General features: G+C 52.0%; 1 long non-coding RNA gene across 1 annotated transcript; it reads right to left on the bottom strand.

Moving 5' to 3' along the window:
* Positions 1-11,786: 11,786 nt before the first annotated feature.
* LOC135288600 (uncharacterized) lies at positions 11,787-12,795 on the bottom strand. Its single transcript, XR_010351657.1, has 3 exons — positions 12,428-12,795; positions 12,037-12,101; positions 11,787-11,930 (listed from the first exon to the last, which is right to left on the bottom strand). It is a non-coding gene; the product is annotated as an uncharacterized LOC135288600 (long non-coding RNA).
* Between the last annotated feature and the right edge of the window lie 6,511 nt (positions 12,796-19,306).

Genomic DNA, 19,306 nt, shown 5'->3' with positions numbered 1-19,306 from the left:
CACTGTGAGTTCTTATATTGGACAGACACAAACTCCTCTCAGATCAGCCCTGCTAACACTTGCCCAAACCCACAGCCTGGCAGCTAACCTATTAACCACCCTGGCCAACAATACACAGCAGGATTGTTTCCAGCAGTTGTTGGCTTTATGGGAAAACTACAGGGTAACATTTCTTTAGCATTTCAATGTAGACCAGCTCAGCTGTGGCTATGGTCTGTAATCTCAGGAAAACTTAAAAAAAGGAGAGCTGGGGAAATTGCCAAGAGAATTAACTAAATCATGCCTAAAAATGAAACCGCAAAGGAATTTGAAAAAGACTTCCACACTTGGTGGCAATTGGTCAGTTTCACATAGAATGAACGGAATACTGCAGTCTTTTACATTAACCATTAAGAATGCAACAAAATACTGTGTAATTCCAATTTTGGCCCTTGGAGCTATAAGAACTCATGTAACTCTCAGTCCCATTCAGCATAATGTCTGGGCCATTTTCAACAAGAAAACTGGGAACTGGCAAACTCTTAGTATCAAAGCATGTGTGCCAAGGGATGCACTGAATTTTGTGTGCAAAAATGCAGGGCTTGACAGAGAGGATCAGTGTCTGCACACTGAGGACAGCCCTTGTATTTGTGAAATGAGCCCAGTAACCCATGCACAGTCACAGGTGTGTTATGTGGGAAGGGGATGTGCCTGGGTGAGATCTGCTTGCACAACTATTAAAACAGATTCATTAAATGGAACTACTATTGATAACGTCTCTATTTGCAATTCACAACAAAAAGTGGATGTGACTTCAGCTGCACCACACAATAACTTCTCTTGAGCATATGCAGAATGCGTACGATGTGTATCATGAAGCACCCAAATTCCAAACTGGAAGGATCATTGATGTTCTAAAACAAATACTGTACCAGCCTAATATAGAATGGCTAGTGGCAGAAGTCAAAAATGCATCTCACAGAGCCTTATGGACACTCAAATTGCTATCAAAGAAATTACCAAAATCATCACCAAAATAGAGAAAGATAGAGAACATCATGAGTCAGATTTCTTCTTGTGATGGACAAATCTGGAATCACCAACAGCTCCTCAGATTTTTAGCTTCCTCAGCAAACCAGTACTAATTTAAAAAAAAAAAAATAACCCTCCTCTAAACCATCATGAACCTATGGATGTGGTAGAAAATTAAAAGAGCAGCATAACAGTACATATGTCCTGTGGACTGTGGAGGGAATCTTGCAAAAGAATTTGCATCAGGGTAAAGAGAAGGGGAGGATGAAACAAGGCCTTTGTTTGACATAAGCACAAGCAATTCACATAAGCAAACAAGTACTTAGCACAGACACAGGGAAGTACTTAGCACCAGTTAGCATAAGAAAAACCTGGCGGGCCTAACTTGACAGGAGAGGGACTTGAAAAAAGCTTTAGACACATTCTAGCAGAAGAAGGAAGAGCAAGTAGGCAATGAGCCCTGTGCAGGGAAGGCATGAGGAAGAAGTGCTGCTTTAGGGCATGGAGACCACTCTGGCCAGCGCCTGCACATCAGCTTCAAGGACAGGAATCTGACAGAATGTATTTCTAACCCCCTGCCTATGCAATCACCTCAGCAGGGTAAAGATGGATGGTATTTTTGATGCAATTCCTACATCAACCCACTGAAATTTATACATGGCAGAGAAGCATTTTGGTGGGGTGCAGACCCCTGCCCTCCCGTCAGCTCAAGAAAAGGGCTTTTGGTGGACAGTGCATTTGTCTGCAGATTTCTTTGAATTAGGGAGACCCCTCGGGACTGCTGTATCCTGAGGGAACACCATGGGCCCTGACCTGTGCCTTCCTCCTGCTTCCAGGACCGCTCTTGGCCAGCATCCTGACATGGATGCAGGACAGCTGCCAGGCACTGCTGGGACCCAGCGGGACAGGACAGGCTGTCTCGTGCCCACGTAGCCCCCCTCACACAGCCAGGGCCACCCCGAAACCAGACAAAGGCTCACGTGTCAGCAGAGAGGAGCAAGGAGCACTGGGCTCCTCTCAGGGTATCTCAGCATGGTGCTCCAGTGGGAGTGGCAGGCAGGCCACCCACCTTCAGGGCATCCCCTGCATCAACAGGGCGTGCATTTTGGCCTTTTCATCCCCCCACACCAGAACCAGGCCTGACATCTCCTCCTCTGCAGTTTTTCCACTTAGGACGTCATCTCACACTTGGCCAGCGCATCAGATGAGGCCGCAATGGCTTCTGATACCACCTCCATGCCAACCACAGCTCCACTGTGTGCTGTTCCCCTTTCACAGGTTAACTTCCCATCAATTGACCAATCCATTGTTTCTCTCAAGGGTCACATTCCCACCAGTTCAACCATAAGGTTTCCTTCACTGTCTGTTCTTCATTATCTTGCTGACGTGCACAGCAGCAGATCAAATGTGGCAGGGCCTTAGACACGACTTGGCTCCTGACACACAGGCTCCTTGTGCCACTGCTGGCCTTCCGTGTGCTCAGCAGGATCTGTACCTGCACAGGGTTGTGGAACTGCACCTTCAGCACAGGGACCGTGCCAGCCTGAGCTGCCCTCGTTCCTCTGGGTCTGTGCACAAAACACGGCGTGGCAGAGAACGGCAGCAGGGGCCTGTGTGTCCCAGGGCCCCGGATTTGTTCTGCTGCAGCTCCACAGGGATGCAGGCAAAGTGAAGAAGCCAAACTGTTTATTCATGGAAGGCGAAGCAAAGGAGTGAGCTGGGTGGGGAAAAGGGGAAGGGCAGGATCTGAGGACTAGAGGGAAAGAGCCGTGAAAAGGGAGGGAGAATGGAGGGAAAAAGAAGGGATGGGCAGAGTCTGAGGGCTGGAGGGAGGGAGCTATCTATAAGCAGGGAGAGGGCTGAAGCCATGCAAGTTTCCCACAGGCTCAGCTGTGCCAATCATCAGCTGTGCCTGGAGCTCCAGCTGGTCTCTTCTGGTCTCAAGGCAGTCTCATCTTCCATGGCATTTGCAGGTCTTCTACAAACTCTGGTTCTTCTGAGCCCGTTCTGCAGCTCTCCCACTGACTATCTGTTGAACTAACATGTATGCTGGGGAAGGGCTGTCATCTCTCCTCAGGGCTTGAAGGGCTGGAACGGAGAGGAACAGAGCCACAGTCAGAGCATGAATCCCCCCCCCCCCTTCTAGGCCATTCCCACTGACTAAGAAGATACCTTTGGGCAACTCAAAAGATTTCAAGAGATTTTCTAATGCTCTCCCAAAAAGATTGGGTGACTCCGTGAAACCTTGCAGTAGCACCATCCACCCAAGCTGTTCCCTTCTACCTGTATCCGGATCTTCCCACTCAAAGGCAAAATAGTCTCTACTGCCCTCATCCAAAGGGCAAGTCCAAAAGGCATCTTTCAAATCCACTACACCGTACCAGGTGTAATTAGGGGGCAATTGACTCAACAAAGGATATGGGTTAGCAACTATGGGAAAATGAGGAATAGTTCTTTGATTTATTGCCCTTAAATCTTGAACCAGTCTGTAGCTCCCGTCAGATTTCTTTACCGGTAAAATGGGAGTATTATGGGGTGGCATGCAAGGTTCTAATATTCCTTGCCGTATTAAATTTTCAGTTACTTGTTTTAATCCCCTCCGCCCCTCCAGTGATATTGTTTATTGCTTCACTCAGATTGGTATTTCTGGATTTTGTATTTCAACTTGAATGGGCGGAATGTTCAACCTCCCTACTTCACCTGAATGCCAAAAGGTATTATTAATTTCCAGATTATCCTCTTCATTTAAAGAATAGATTTTGAGTTTTCCTTCACAGGGGTTTATCTGTATTCCCAAGGCTATTGTTGAATCTCTGCCCAACAAATTATTCTCAGCCTCCGGGAGCAACAATAAGTCACTCACTCCAAATCTGTCATCTGTCTCTATTTGCACCCCTTTAAATACAGGAACTGCAAAAGCCTCTCCCTTAACTCCAATTACTGGAATTTTCTCCTGACTTATCTTACATCCCTGTGGTAATTTCCTTACTGTTGACCTAGAATCTCCCATGTCCACTAAAAATATAATTTCTTCGCTATGGGGACCTATTTTTAACTTTATCAAGGGCTCTTCTGGTTGTGTTTCAGTCCCCTTCATTTAATAGAGCCCCTGACCACCCTAATCTTCCTGAAAATTTTCCTCATCTTGCTGCTTTTTCCTACAACTTTTTTGTAGGTGTCCCTTGTTATGACAATAAAAACAGGTGGGTCCTGTACCCATAAAGGCAGGGCAAGAATTTTGGAAGTGTCCCTTCTTGTGGCAGAAAAAGCACGTGGGTCCTGGGTTTCTAAAAAGAGGACCTGATGTCTGCTGTTTGTTCTTTCCTGAGGGTTTTTCTCTATTCAAAGCTGCCTGCATTTCTTTAACTGCTGCCACCAAGATTCTTGCATCTGCCCTCTGCTTCTCCTCATCCCTCTTTACATACACCTTTTGTGCTTCTCTCAGGAACTCCTGAAGCCCCCTGTCCCGCCAATCTTCTCATTTCTCCAGCTTCTTTCTGATGTCTCCCCAAGATTTCGCCACAAACCGAGGTTTGAAAAGAACCTGCCCAGCTGCAGAATCAGCACCTATACCTGAATATAATTGCAAGTCCTCCTTTCATCTCTCTAACCATGCTGCCGGGGACTCATCCTTTCTTTGATGCTCACTCAAAGCTTTTCCCATATTTTGTCCCCTGGGCACTGCCTCCCAAATTCCTCGAATAATTGTCCACCGAAGATCACTCATATTCTGCTTATGCCCCACATCCTGATTATTCCAATTTGGATCCTGCACAGGCCATTTCTGATCACCCCGCTCTGGTCCCTGATGTTCTCTGTCCCAAATCCTCATCCCTGCCTGTCAGATCATCTCTCTTTCTTCTCTGGTAAACAAAATTCCTAGGATAGACTGCAACTCCACCCGGGTATATGTGTTTGGTGCCAAAACCTCATCCAACTATTTTGCCACTCCAACGGGGTCCTCTGCATCTCGCCCATCTCCTTCTTAGACTCCCTGACATCCCCTGTATTTAGGGTTGCACTCACATAACTAATAGGTGGTCCCTGTCCTGCATTTGCCATTGGAACGCCTCTATGTGGGTAATAATCGATTTTCCCTTTCTTCCCCCTCATCTCCATCATTCTCCTCCCCTTGCCTCCCCCTGCCTCTGGTGCTCTGTGCCACTGGTTCCTCTTGAATAAGAGGTGCCTTTGGATTCACAGGGGGACCCTCAGGGACTTGAGGCTGAGCTAGCTGCTTAGGTTGTCCATAGGGGGGTGGGAGATGATTCAATAGGTCTCACAGCTCCTGCCTGTTCCATTTGACCACTTGCTCTTTGCTTAATAAAGGATACAACGGGTAACCCTTACCTTCTTGCTTCTGAACAACAAACCCACTTCTCCCCTCCGGGATCTGTAAGGCAGCATACTCACTCTCTTCCTGATTAACAGGCTCTTTGGAATTCACATATATATCTAGAGCCTGGCAAATCCAATCCTCAAATAATCCAAACTTAGGCCAATAGAAATTACTTTTCTGGATCATTTCCTTTGTCTATTCAAACATACAATACTTAATCATTTTCTGCTTACTTTTTCCCCTTCGGGATTCTCATTCATCTTAAAACTGTATCATCATCCCCAGCGGGCTGTCTTGAGGAATGCTCTCTTCTTGAGAATTTCCTTCACTGTCCTCAGATCCTCCAAATTCCTGCGAATTTTTCACACAATCCGCAACCCCTGGGTTTAGGCACTTACTTTTCCCTGACTTATCCCTTGCGGCACCAAACTCCAGTAGCAGGAGAATCTTGGTTTCTCACACTCACCCCGTGGTTCCACTGCCTCACTTACTCCTCTGTCACACTACCTTCTCAAACTACTTGTTCTACACCTATTTATTTTTCTCTCTTTCTCAATCTATTTCCACTTCTCTTTTTTAATTTTCTCCTTCTTTCTCAATCTATTTCTACCTTCCTTTCTTCATTTATTTTACACTTTTCTGGTTACCTCTTCTCACTATTTCATCACATACTAAACCTCTAGCTATCAACTCTTCAAAGCAAATTGAATTAATTCAATCACTCTTCTCCTTAGTCTCCTTACTGAGTCACTCTCTCCTGCTCACGGACCTTCCCACAGGTTCTTGGACCAGGGACTCCCTTCCTTCCTTGGTCAATCCCTCCCAGGGGCCTCCCTTGTTCACTTCTTGCTTTCTTCCTTTCTCGGCCGGTCTCCTGGCGGAGATCTCGCAAACGCGGTACCGGCAGCTCCCGCTCACTTCGGGGGTCCAAGGCTGCCCAGCCCCCGTCTCAGATACTCCACACACACTCACACATGCACACAGCAGCCCCCCAGACCCAAAACCTCGTGATACTCACAGCCTCCTTTCCTCACGAGGGTCTTGGTGCACAAAGAAGTTTTATATGGGTACTCCCTTTCTCCTCTAAGCCGCCACTCTGATAGGAGCCTCATTTGCGCGCTCATAATAACTAATTTGCTTATGCGTTATTGGAATTAAGGCTCTCTTTTCCAAGGGAGACTGGTCTAGTCTCAGGACCACTTAAAAGTCTGGTGGTGGAGAGCTCCTTTCCTGAGGGCTACCCATCTCCCCGGGACTTGGAGAGCCTTCCTGGGTGTCGGCACCAAAATTGTTCTATTTGCCTTTCTTCAGCCCCTCTGGGCTCAGAGTTGCTGCTCTTCTGGCTCAATCCTGCCTAAAGCCAGAGAGCTCGGCCTCCCCCACGGCAACAGGAACAAGACTCGGCAAGCAGGCACTGGAGCTCAGTGCCTAAGGCTGAGGGGCCGCGGGCTCCAGTCTCGAGCACAGGGAGGGCACACGCCCAGCCCCACAACTCCTGGCCTCACAGCCCGGAAAGGCCGGGACCAGGGTTCCACACCTGATGCCAGGGGTTCCCTCCAAATGCCCACTGAGGAAGCGCCAGAGCAGCCGGCTGTCAGGAACAAGGCGGCTGCCAGGGGGCTGCTCATGGCCTCTGACACCCAATTGCTCAGGGCTTCCCAGTGCCCCAGCCCCTCAGGCTCTCCCCCAGCCCGGCCAAGCTGCCCGGCAGCAGCGCCGCAGCCCCACAGGAGCTCCAGAGGAGCCCCAGCCAGGACACCTGGGAGCCCTCAGCAATGCAGCCAGCAGCACACGGCCAGGAGGACACGGATGGCGCTTCCTGCCTGCCACAGGCCTTGTGGCCATCTCCAGGCACCGCTCCAGCAGGGATCCCCGCAGCTCCAGCCCTGCCCACCCGCTCTGCCGGCAGCAAAAAGGCTTCAGCAGAACCACCACAGGCCAAGGGGCTTCTGGCCATTGTCCCTGCAGCACTGCACGCCTGGGCAGCTGGCTGAGTGCAAGCACCATTTTCCCCCTCCTCATCTATGCCCTGTGGATGCAGGGCAGCAAAAGAAACATCCTGGAGCCTGTGTATTATAACGCATTCTATATTTATAAAGTAAAAGCAAACAAAAAGGAGAACATTTTAGAAGAAAAAAAAAATTCCCCATTACTCAGGGGGTCCCAGCAAAAAGAGCCTCTGGGATTAGTTCTCCACTGAGCTCCAGCAGCTCAGCCTGCGGAGACGCGAGAGACGCGGCCGAGCCTTCCACACCCTGCGCAGCTGATCTTGCAGCCTCTGGAACCTGGAGATTGGAGCCCGCTCTGCTGACCTCAGGATGCACAAGGTTTCAATGGCCAGGCTTCCAACACCAAGGCTGATGTCATTGGCCATTTCTTCAAGGGCTGCAAGAGGAAGGAACAGAGCCACGGTCAGATTCTGAACCTGTGGGGATGCGAGCAGAGCCCCCTGCCAGGGCCATCCCAGCCGGCTCTTGCCATGGCCAGGAGGGAGCAGGGACCAAGGAGATCAGCCTGAAGCTGCTGGCTACGGATCGTCCACATGGCCTTGAAATCTGTGTGTGCTCTACCCAGACCAGCCTTCCTCTGCACAGGGAGCAGAGCCCTCCACAGCCGGGGAAGGGCTTGCAGGTCTTCACCCGCCAACCACTGCTGTCAGCCCGCTGCCCTCACTCACCAGTGTAGATCATCAGGAGCTCTCCTGGCTGCCCCCTCAGGTGCCGGCCGGCCACCGCTGTGAACACAGAGCCTGTCACGGCGGCAGCAGCGCCCGGGCCAGGCGGGGCTCCACGGCGCCGGGCCCGGATGGCGCTGCCGGGGCAGCGGGCGGGGCTGGGGCCGAGCTGCGGCGGGCCGGGGAGGGAGCCCGGCCTCGGGGCTCACCCATGAACCTGATGGCCGCCTCTCGCAGGGGCTCCTGGGGGCTCTCCAGGTAGCGCAGGGCCCGGCGCAGCTGCTCGGCCGCTCGGCTCGTGTCCTCTGCCAGCTGCAGAGAGCGGCAGCAGGGAAGGCTCGGCGCGGGCTCAGCCCCTGTGGCGGGCGCTCCCTGCGCCCAGCCCCGGCCTCCCCTGCCCGCACAGCCCTGAGGCGCGGCCAGCAGCCGCCGGCGCCGGGCTCCGCAGGGGGCAGAGGGCCGGCTGCTGCCCGGGGAGCCGCGGGGCCGCCCCGCAGCCCCGCCGCGCCGGGGCTCCATGGGCACCCGGCTCGGGCCCACAGCAGCCTGGAGAAGAGCCCGCGCGGCCTCTGGGTGCAGCAGCGGGCAGGGGCACAGCTGCCAGCCCCGCACACTGAGCACCGCGCTCAGGGGCCTTCTCCAGGCTGAGGTTGGGGATTCTCGGTCGTCCTTACCAGGCACTTGCTGAACTTCCACAGTTTTTCCTCCTTCACCAGCTTTTTTATATCCCTCCTCTTCAGGAACTTGGCTGCACAAAGCAGCGTTTCCCGAGAACACTGGAGAGCAGCAGAAACGTGGAGATGGCCCCACAGCCCAGGGCACAGGAGCATCCCAGTGCCACAGCCTGGGGGAGGCTGCAGCCTGCAAAGCGCCAGGACAGGAGGCAGCCCAGCCCCCTGCCAGGGAGACAGCAGCCGGCCACAAGTCCTCACCTCAGCAACAATCTGATTCTCCTCATGGCAGTGGAAGTAGAGTGGCAGCAGGCTGTGGTGCACGGGTGACTTCAGGGCATGTTTTCCATCTTCCGTTAATAACTCCAGCATCTCTTGAAAGACCATCATGGAGCTCAGCTGCACCTGGCTATCATCCTGTATGAAAGCAAGAACAAAAGAGCTCAGCATCAGCTGCTTCGGGTCCAGCAGGGCACAGGCCTGCATCTCCACAGGGCACCAAGTGCCCGGGCAGCAGCCAGTGGCCGTGGCTGTGGGCACAGAGCCTTACGCGGTCAAAGAGTGGCAGGAGCGCCTCAGCCAGCTGCAGGGCGAGGGAGCTGGGTATTGGGGTACCATTATCCAGGAATAAATATCTGAGTAGGAGAATGGTCATCCTGATCACATCACTATCATTTTCCTCCAGGAGCTCCACAAGACTTTCAGTCAGAATCCACATTTTTTCGGCCTGTGTGGAACACAAGTTTGTGAATGGCCACCCGGCTGCAGCAGGGCCTAGAGGCCAAAGCCCGTCCCGAAGCACTCGGGCAGCTGAAGCGGGAGGCAGGAGAGCTGGGAGCAGCTGCCCCGGGCCCAAAGCCCAGCCAAGCCCAAGTGACAGCCTTTTCCAGCCCCACACTGCTGGCAGGGCTTCAGCCACTGCCCCCTTCTCACCATCAAGGGATTCTTGCCCAGCACCACGAGGCCTCGGAGTGCCAAGTGACGCCTCTCCCCGTCCTCGCTCCGCAGGTTCTTTGTCATGATCTCCAGAACACTGTCGCTGCATTCCCTCAAGTCCAGGCACTCGAGGACCTGAAAGGCACAGGGCAGTGACAGGGCACCCGGCCAGCAGGAGCCCGGAACCGCACAGGGCTGGGCCCAGGCAGCAGCACAGGGCACGGGCACCGTCCCAGGCAGCTGCGGCTACGAGAGGGCAGAGAGCTGGGAGGCAGCTCAGCCAGGCAGCGCTGGCCTTCAGGCTCACCTCCACAAGGAACACCAGGGCAGGGAAATCCCAGTATGGCATCTCTTTGCTGAGCAGGCCGAGCAGGTAGAATGCAATCACACAACAAAAGTGTATGGATGACAGGCGAATTTCTCTGACAAGAGGAAAAAGGAAATAAGACCCTGAGCCAGTGGGGCAAACCTCTGCCAGGAGTGACATACACAGTTCACATCTTTCCTCACCACCCTCCCAGCAAGGGGCCCTGGGCCATTTGGGAGTTGGTTGCTCCAGGGCAGCCTCCTCTCCCAGCCTTTTCCAGTCTCCTTGGCCATCCCTCAGTGACAAGGGCCTCTGGCCCACAGCCACAGGGACTGTGTGGTGCACCCTGGGCACAGAGCACAAGTGGCTGGAGCAATGGGGAGAAGGGGGTCTCACCTGGCCAGCAGACCCACGGCATAGTGGTGGGTGTCAGCACAGAGCAGCGTGTCCCAGGCACCCTTGCGTTCCATTGCCACCACCACATCCTCACAGCGGAGAAGGCAGAGCAGGGACTTGAGGGTCCGCACTGCAAACCTGTGTGCAGAGCAAAGCCCAGGTCACACTGGGAGCACTGGCTCCTTCCCAGGCCACGTGGCAGGGTCAGGAGCTCTAGGATGGGAGCACCTGTTGGGGCTGGTGGCAAGGCCGTGTTCTTCCTGGCATCCCTTCCAAAAGGTATCCACCTCTTCTGGCATATCCAGAGTGCTGAAGAACACTTGGAAGAGCAGGTGCACAAAGAGGTGTGGGAAATACACCTTCATTATACGTGGGATACAGGGCACCTGGAGGACCTTCCACATCACCAGAGTTGCCTGCAAAGGACAAAGGCCCAGAGAGAGCGCTCAGTGCCGAGGTGTCCGTGTGGCAGGGCCCGAGCGTGGCAGGGAGAGGCCCGGAGAGACGCAGGGGGAGCAGGGGGCCTGGTGGCCCTGAAGCTGCCCCTGGGCCAGGTTTCAGGCCAGTGCCTGAGGCAGGGAGATGCAGTGGGGGAAGGAGGATGGAGAGCTGCTGGAGTGGCAGCCTTGGGGCCAGCAAAGGCCACTTGCAGAAACTCACAGCCAGGGCAAAGACACCCGTTTTGTCCCCATCGGAGGTGCACGTGCTGTGCTCCGGCCAGCTCCCCAGCACATCCAGGAGCACCAGCTGTGCCAGCTCCGCAGTCCTGCTTGAGCCCATGATGGTTTTCCACATGGCCGCGGCAGCTCTGCAGGGTTAGAGCTCTGTCTCAGGGGGGTGTCAGACACAGCACCGCTGGGAGCTGAGCTGGCTGCCAGTTCTGCCTCTGCCCTCTGCCCCTGGCCAGCAGCAGCCAGGCAGCCCAGCCCTGTGGGGACAGAGCCCTGAGGGGCAGGGAGGGAGCACAGCAGCAGGCTTGGGGGCTGACATGCCAGGGCTGGGAAAGGGAGCAGCCAGAGGGCCCTGGAAGTCTCTGCTGTTTAGACACCTGGGCCAGGCTGTGCAGGGTGATGGGCTGGGGAGCCCTGAGCCCTCTGGGCAGCTGGGCCCTTACCTGTCACAGGACGGGGCCACACGCAGGAGCGTCATGACTGCGTCATTTGTCAGTGCTTCAGTGAGATCCAGCAGGGCCATGTCCAGCCTGTGCTCAGCGGAATCATTGGCCAGGAGCCACTGGTGGATGTACCTCACCATGGCGGGCACCTGGAGAAGGCACAGGGAAACTTGGAAAGCTGCCAGAGGGAGCAATGTCCCCAGCTTCCCCAGAGATGTTCTTCCCATCCCACCAGACTGTGATGGCCTCAAAGGCTCACAAGGACCAGCAGGTGTGGCTGGGGAGGCCAAGGAGTTCCTGGGAGGATCAAACGCTGGCCACAGGCTGCTTACTTGCTTTGGATGGTAACAATCTTCCTCTACAAGCATATACAGCAGGGCAGCACTGGTCTTGCTTTGGAAGATGGGCGAGTATGGTCTGTACGCAGCGACCCTGGTGATGGTCTCTTCTTGCCGAATCCTCTTGATGAATTTTGAAACGAGCTGTAGAAGGGCAAGAAGCCAGGGATGTTCCATGGAGTGCTCCACACACGGTGCTCGGCTGAGCAGGGACAGCAGGCCCAGCCCAGGTGGGCATGGCTGCAGGTACCTGCGCTGTTCTGTGGAAGCGGCCACGGCTGGATTGCTGCTCTTGTGTGCGCTCCACGGCTGCATCTGGCAAAGAGCGAGCGCAGCCAGAGCTGAGGGGCTGCGGGAGAGGCCGGAGAACACAGCCCAGCCCTGCGCTCCCCAGGCAGGGACAGCCCCGGGGTGCCCCGGGGGGATGGAGCACGGCCACTGTGGGGTGTCTGCCTGGGCCCTCTTCTGTCCTGTCCATGGGCATTTCCCCAGGGGATGGGATGGGATGGGACTGGACGGGATGGGATGGGATGGGATGGGATGGGATGGGATGGGATGGGATGGGATGGGATGGGATATGCCACAGGATGGGGCCAAGCTGGCTGCAGGCTCCAGTTCTGTGGCCCAACTCTGCCACTCACCCTCCTGTGGTGGATGGAATGGCACCACCTCTTCTGTCTCCTGTACTGGGTCAGCTCCAGAGCCTTCTTCCTCCTCCTCCACCCAGGCCATCCTAGGGTCTCTTGGGGGTCTCTGCTCCATGTCAGTGACTGGAGCTAGTAGCAGGACAGATGCCTTGGAAAAGCTCCGGAGCACCAAGTCCCACGCTCTGCCCTCGAGGGCACCTGCAGAACAGAAGCCTCGGAAGGCCACAGGTCACCAGGTCCTGAGTCTGGCCTTGAGGTCAGCTGCAGGAACAACGCCTCAAAAAAGCTCCAGGTCAGACAGGAACGAGTGCGCTGTGCGGGGGCTCCTCACAGCACCGCTCTGTCCCGTCCTGTCCCGTCGCCTGCTCCGAGCGCTGTGGAGTGTTCTTGTCACCCCCAGCTCCTATGTCACCACGTGTCACAAAGGACACACTCCTCCATTCCATGCCACCATGACCGTGCTGCAGCGTGTCACAAAGGAACCTTGCACACACTGCCACCTGCCCTGGGGCCGCCCCCAGCCCACCCAAAGTGGCCCCGGTTGGAAGGAATCCCTGGCCCCAAGTGTCTAAGGCAGCCCGACAGGATCTTTAGGAAGGGCTCAGCCCATCAGCAAACGCTGCCCTGCTCTGCGGGCTCAGGGCAGCAGAAGGAGCCGCCAGGGCTGCCGAGGCAGCCGCGCTGGCAAGGGCACGGGGCCTTCCACGGAAGCTGGCACGGCCTCCTTGGGACACGTCCTGGCTGCTGGCCATCCTAAACCCGCGGCTGTGACAGGCACAGGGAACGTGTGGGCCAGGGCACCAATGCTGCTCTGAGCCCTGGGGCCCGGGCAGCGCTGCCATCAGCAGGTGTGGCAGAGTCCCCGCCCAAGCAGAGCTGCCACCCCCCGAGCCCTGGCAGCGCTGCTGCCCCTCTCCTGCCCCAGAGACCTGTGCCCCGGGGGGCTTCTGTGCCACAGGGAGCCAAAGCCCACGTGCACTGGGAGCTGTGCTCCTCCCTGCAGGGGCTGTTGGCAGTAGCACCTGGAGCTCTGCTGCAACACTTGGTGTCTGTCAGAAGCTCTTACTACATGCTGGAAGTGTTTTCTCATTAAAGTAATTTCCTGCAGCACAAAAGCCTCTTTACCGTGATGACACAGAAGAATCTGGCATTAAAGACTCCTCACTTCAGGAAAGCTTTACTTTCCATTTCTCAACTCAAGTAGTTCCAAAAAAGTTGCAAACTCCCCCAATCAATTGTGATGGCCTGAGAACATGAGAGTTGGAAATTGCCTTCCCCTCTCAAAGCAGCAACTCATGTGCCTTGATGTCATGCATTGGGAGTCACTTTACAAACATCACACTACCCAGAGGTGAACAGAAGGCCATTCTTTGCTTTCAAATGGTTTTCAATGAACGGATGGTAACATCCTCATTCCCTTAAGGAATAGAAGCTCTAAAAGAATGCAAGTCCTCTTCTTCCCTGCAGGATAATCAGGACCATGAACAGAAATAGTCACAGGTATTCTTTCTGCCCTCCATAACCAATGCTCCACCAAACCACAGATGCTGTCTTCAAACTGACTCCAATTCCAGCCTAGACCTCTCCCCTTCCAGACAACTCCTTCCCCAACCTGCCCCCCAACACCAATCCCCCCAAACACCCGCACAGGAGCCCTCAACACCCCGCCAGGACCCCCAGCTGTCCCTGTCCCTCCGCAGAGCTTTCCCAGCCTCCAGCAGACCCCCTGGTTCCCTGCACGTGCCGTGGGATGGCCCTCAGGAGGATCTGCTCCAAGGCCTTTCCCGGGAGCAAGCTCACGCTGCCAGGCCCATGGTTCCTGGATCATCCTTCCCACCGAGTCTTCCTGTGCACGGCTGTTCCCTTGGCACATTTGCGCTCGGCGGGACTTCTCCACTCACCCAGGGCTGCTGCTAAAGGATGGAGAGCAGCCTGGCAAGCTCTTCCTCCAGCTGCCTCTTTCCTCTTGGGGGAGGTAGAACATTCCACAGGCAAGAAACTGGTGCCTCCACAGACCCTGGATCCATGCTGGGACAGACAAGGATGTGAAGTATGTCATATGGAAAAACTCTTTATCACTAACCGATCGCATTTGTTCTGTCTGTTCCTTTGTTACCCGTGGTATAAAGCAATACTCACTCGTTTGTCATACACAGAGGCCCCCGCCTACACAGCTCATTCACACCATGTGGGTTCAAGTCTGATGGGTGCCTTGCACAGGTGGCACAGGGAGTCCCACCTACACGGTCCCGGGTCAGGGGCGAGCGTCCCCTTGGTGGGTTAGAGTCCCAGAGTTCAGGAGTGGTATGCTAACTGGCACTGATTAAATGTGGCTGGAATTTGGACTGGGAGCTGGTTTAGAGAGTTTATTAAGTCTGGTATAATATCGTGTGTGTGTCCATGTGTTAAATCTGTCAATGCAACATCGTTTATTCTTTCCTTATGTGAAGATAAGGAAGGGAATGTGCTCAACACTGTTACCTTTTTCCTTTGGGGATGGAATGCTATTAATTGGAGTAGAAGTAGTCAGAAAATTGAGTGTGTGTTCCAAGTTTCATCTCTAAGAATGCAAGAAGTGGAGACACAGTCTCAGAGGGAAACAGCGTTGTATGGTTGTCCTGGGTTGACTATATGATGCTTTTATCCCCAGTCGTCTTGTTCTGTTTATACTGAATAATAAGTTTTACACCTTTAAGATTCTCTTCCAGACAGTGAAGAAGGGAGGGAAGAAGCGCGCAGTTTGTTTTCAGACTGCTCTCACTCCTACATAATCCTGCTCCTGGACTGTGTTGTCTGCGGATGGACAGACAGCCGGACAGAGCTCCTTTTTACCCTTTTTTTTTTTTTTTTTTTTCTTTTTTTGCTTTTAGTTAGTTTTAGCTAGCTGAGGCAAAGAAGTTCCCTGGACTGTGATTCTTCCTTTTTCTTGGACCTGTTCAAGCCTGCTCTGCACTGAACTCCCAGAAGAGCACCGGCAGCTCCACCTGTGGCCCCCTGGCCGGGCCTGGGCCGTGGCGTTTCCAGCACCAGAGAGACTGATCAGAGACTGAGTGAGCCGAGCTGCAACCCGGGGAGGGGACTGTTCTGAGTTTGCTTTTTTTTTTTTTTTTGGAGTAGCGAGAAGTTTTATTGTTTAATATTGTTTGGTTTCTATTGTTTAATAAACAGGTTTCTTTCCACTTTTTCTCCAAGGGGATATTTTCTCCCAAACTGGTTGGAGGGGGGAGGGGCAATTGGAGCTGCTTTTGTAGAGAAGCCCCTTTGGGGGTTATGTCCCAAACAAGCCCCGAACCAGGACAATGGTCTTGCAGATTGGAAATTGATTGTCTAGAGAACTTAAAATACTCTGAGGAGGTTCTGGAGGACATAGGTCCCTGGCAGCCTAGCTGGGAATTTTTCCAGCAATAGGATGATATCTTTTGGATGCTCGGAGCACCTTAAGCACTCAGACAATTTTCTAGTTTGTGGGAAAGCCCCTAAGTACCCTTTTGTGTTGTATGAAAGAGTGTGAATATGTGGAACTGCATTTGCATTGTCACCCAGAGGGGCTTGGCAGGTGAGGGACAAGGAAGAAGTAGATGGTGAGAAAGGCCAGAGTGACTCTGACACAAATGAGATTTACAAGCTGACAGGAACCAAGTGCAGTAGCTCTACCTGCATTTCCATTTTCTGATGACGGGAGTGGCAGGGAAAGCAAAGTGACTGATGCCCTATGCTCCTTGTAACCCTCTGATCCCTTGTTTGTTGTGTAGGGGGCATAGAGATTGTAGTCCTTGTAGTGGCCCAAACAATTGGCCCATAGAAGAGAGCAATAGCCTACTTCTCTAAACAACTGGATGAAGTGAGTAGGGGACAGCCTGACTGTGAGCAGTTGCTGCTCTTGTTTCAAACATCCAAGAAGCCTGAGAATTCACTCGAGGTCAACAAATAATTGTATTTATCTCACATTCAGTAGCAGCACTTCTTGAGCAAAAGGGTGGGCGTTGGCTTTCACCCTCCAGATTGCTTAAACATCAGGGAATTTTGGTGGAACAATGTGGTATTACCAAACTAATCTCTTCTCTAGTTAATCCAGCAGCATTCCTGGCCACTCACCAGACAGACAAGGAACCTTTGTAGCATGACTTATCAAAACCATGAAGTCCACTTTATTCCAGCTGCCCAGATCTTAAAGAAAGCCCAAATCCAGGAGCAGAATCTCAGTACCCAGATGGGAGTGGCTTTGTAAGAGCAGATCAGTGAAAATCAGGATATACAATTAGCACAGAGCAAGTCAGCTCAGAAGGCAGAGATAATCACTTTAAGCTGTACCTTCTGACCAGCCTGAGGAAAAAGGATCAATATATGAACAGATTCCAAGTATGTCTTCAGAGTAATATGTGCCATGAAGCAGTTTGGAAAGAAAAGGACTATTGACAGCTCAAGGAAAGCAAATTAAGCATCAAGAAGAAATCTTAAAATTGCTGGAGGCAGTACTGGTACCTCAAGTGGTTGCAGTTATGCACTGCAAAGGACATCAGAAAGGAGAAACAGACCCCAAAAGGGGCAACAGGTTGCAAAAAGAGCAGCAGAACAAAGCCATGCTGAGTTTTGGGCACTAATTCCCAAAGGTAAGGAACAATATGACAATGATGTATGTCGTATAATCAGAAAGATCTAGAATTAGCAAGGAATTTATGAGCAGAAAGGAAACATATTGTTTTTGCAACTCCTCAGGTATAGACAGTTATACCTGAAAAAGCATTGTGAAAATTAATTACAGATGAACATAATTGTATACACTGGGAAGAGGATGCCTTACATAATTATTTGAGAAGGACAAGAGCAAGATGCAACCTGTACTCTAGTGGAAAGCTGGTAACCCAAGGGTGTGAAATGATGTCTTAGAACCAATCCACAAACTAGGACTAGAGTTGAGCTTGGCATAGTAGACAAGGGACAATATCCTGGACAGCACTGGCAAGTTGACTTTTCCCAATTGCCAAGAAAAGGGGGCTATAAATACCTTTCACCTTTCACGGATGCCTTCTCAGCGCCACCTGAAGCATTCCCGACCCAAAAAAATAAAGCTAAAGAAGTTGTCAAGATTTGGTTAAACAGCATAATGCCCTGGTTCAGAGTGCCTTTAGACATCTCCTCTGATCGAGAGCCACGTTTCCTAGCAAATATTGCACAGCAACTTTGCAATAAGCTCCAAATCAACTGGCACCTACACATGCTGTATTGGCCGCAGGCCAGCAGCCAAGTGGAAAAGAGGAATTATCTGCTAAAACAACAAATAGTCAAAACTGGGCAAGGGGCCAACATACCTTGGCCCCAGGCCCTACTTTTGGCTTTATTATGGATTTGAGAAGACCAAGAACATAAGAAAATCTGAATCCCTTGGAAATACTGTACAGAAGACCATATAAGCATAACTGTCAAGGGGAAGACATTGTACAAGTTGGGAAGGGGTATCTGCAGAGCCATGTTGTTCAACTGACACAACAGCTGCAGCAAATTTGAGCAGATGAGCAAGAGGATGCTCCTCTCCACAAATCCAGCCTGGGGACCAGGTATACATCAAATCCCCTGGGGGAAAGCCTCTTATCCCAAAATGGAAAGGACTCTATTTAGTACTTTTAATCACTAATACAGCCTTTTAGGCTTGAAGCGTTAACCTCTTGGCTACACTGTTCCAGAATTAAAAGACTTCTGCAAAAGGCAAGAGGAGTACACAAGTGGACCTCAGAAAGAACAGAAGAAACCAAGATGCGCTTCACACCATCATTGTCTTCCTGATATTTCTGATCGGAATCCAAGCCACAGTAGGTGACTGTCACTACCATCATGATCTCCTTGGCCTGCGAGATCCTGCTAGATGAAACACTCAACAATATTCAGGACCTAATTGGCTAAAAGGGAATAATAATGTAAAAACTCTTTACACCATTTTAAGGATTAATGACTGAGCAGTTGAAGATTGAGGAAAACCTGACTCCATGCCAGCCTTTCTTGTCCCACCTGAAAGCAGGACCTCTATGGCGTGTGAATTTGAAACTCACAAACCTCTTTTAGTTGTGATTATTACTGTGACCATGCACATCCGTGACCTTTCTAACAAGCAGCGTGTGAATCCATTCTCATGTGATTCCTATCAGGATTTTGCGCTATGCAAATTAAAATGGGAGACTATAACCTAGCACAAGATAGTTCCCTTCTTCTGCAGGGCACAGGTGGGGTGGGAGGACCATCATCACACAGAGATACAGGAATTGAGCCTGCCAGGAATGCAACCCAACACATATTGTTTCCAGCAGGCAGCTCTTGTGCCACTAGAATAATAAATTGTCCTGTTGGTATGCTTAGTACATGGAACAGGTCTCACAGAGCATCTGCTTTTGAGAACTGAATTTCATTCTTGGCATATTGCAGGCCATCAGAAATAGTCACCAATCCAGTTGGAGGGGAAGCTGGAAGCACAATCATCCTGTTAGGGTATATCATGCCCAATGTCATGACCGCGTGATGGCAACCCAGATATGAATGGAATCCTGACAGCACAACTACATCCTCTTATGGGCTGAGGTACTCAGAATACTCAGCCATTTGTACTGGGAAATTTAGTAAAGTAAGTGTAATTTGTAATACTACCAGGGGCCAGTGTAAGGTTTCTGAAGGTTTCTGAAACGCTTGCCTAAAGGCAGGCAATGTATCTGAAGAAACCAGTTACCATGCCTTGGGTACTCGACAAGGAACAAAACAGAATGGGTCACACAATAGGCATTTAAAATTAAAACAAACAACTTTACATGAGCAAACAATGGCATAGCATGGGACCCATATGTGAAATAATATAGTCTCTCACTCTGTGGTAAGAAAAACAAATGAACA

This window comes from Passer domesticus, chromosome 33 (genome assembly GCF_036417665.1).
Source record: "Passer domesticus isolate bPasDom1 chromosome 33, bPasDom1.hap1, whole genome shotgun sequence".
Taxonomy (NCBI): Eukaryota; Metazoa; Chordata; class Aves; order Passeriformes; family Passeridae; genus Passer; species Passer domesticus.
Note: the sequence above shows the minus strand (reverse complement) of the source record. Positions and strands in the feature narration are given on the sequence as shown.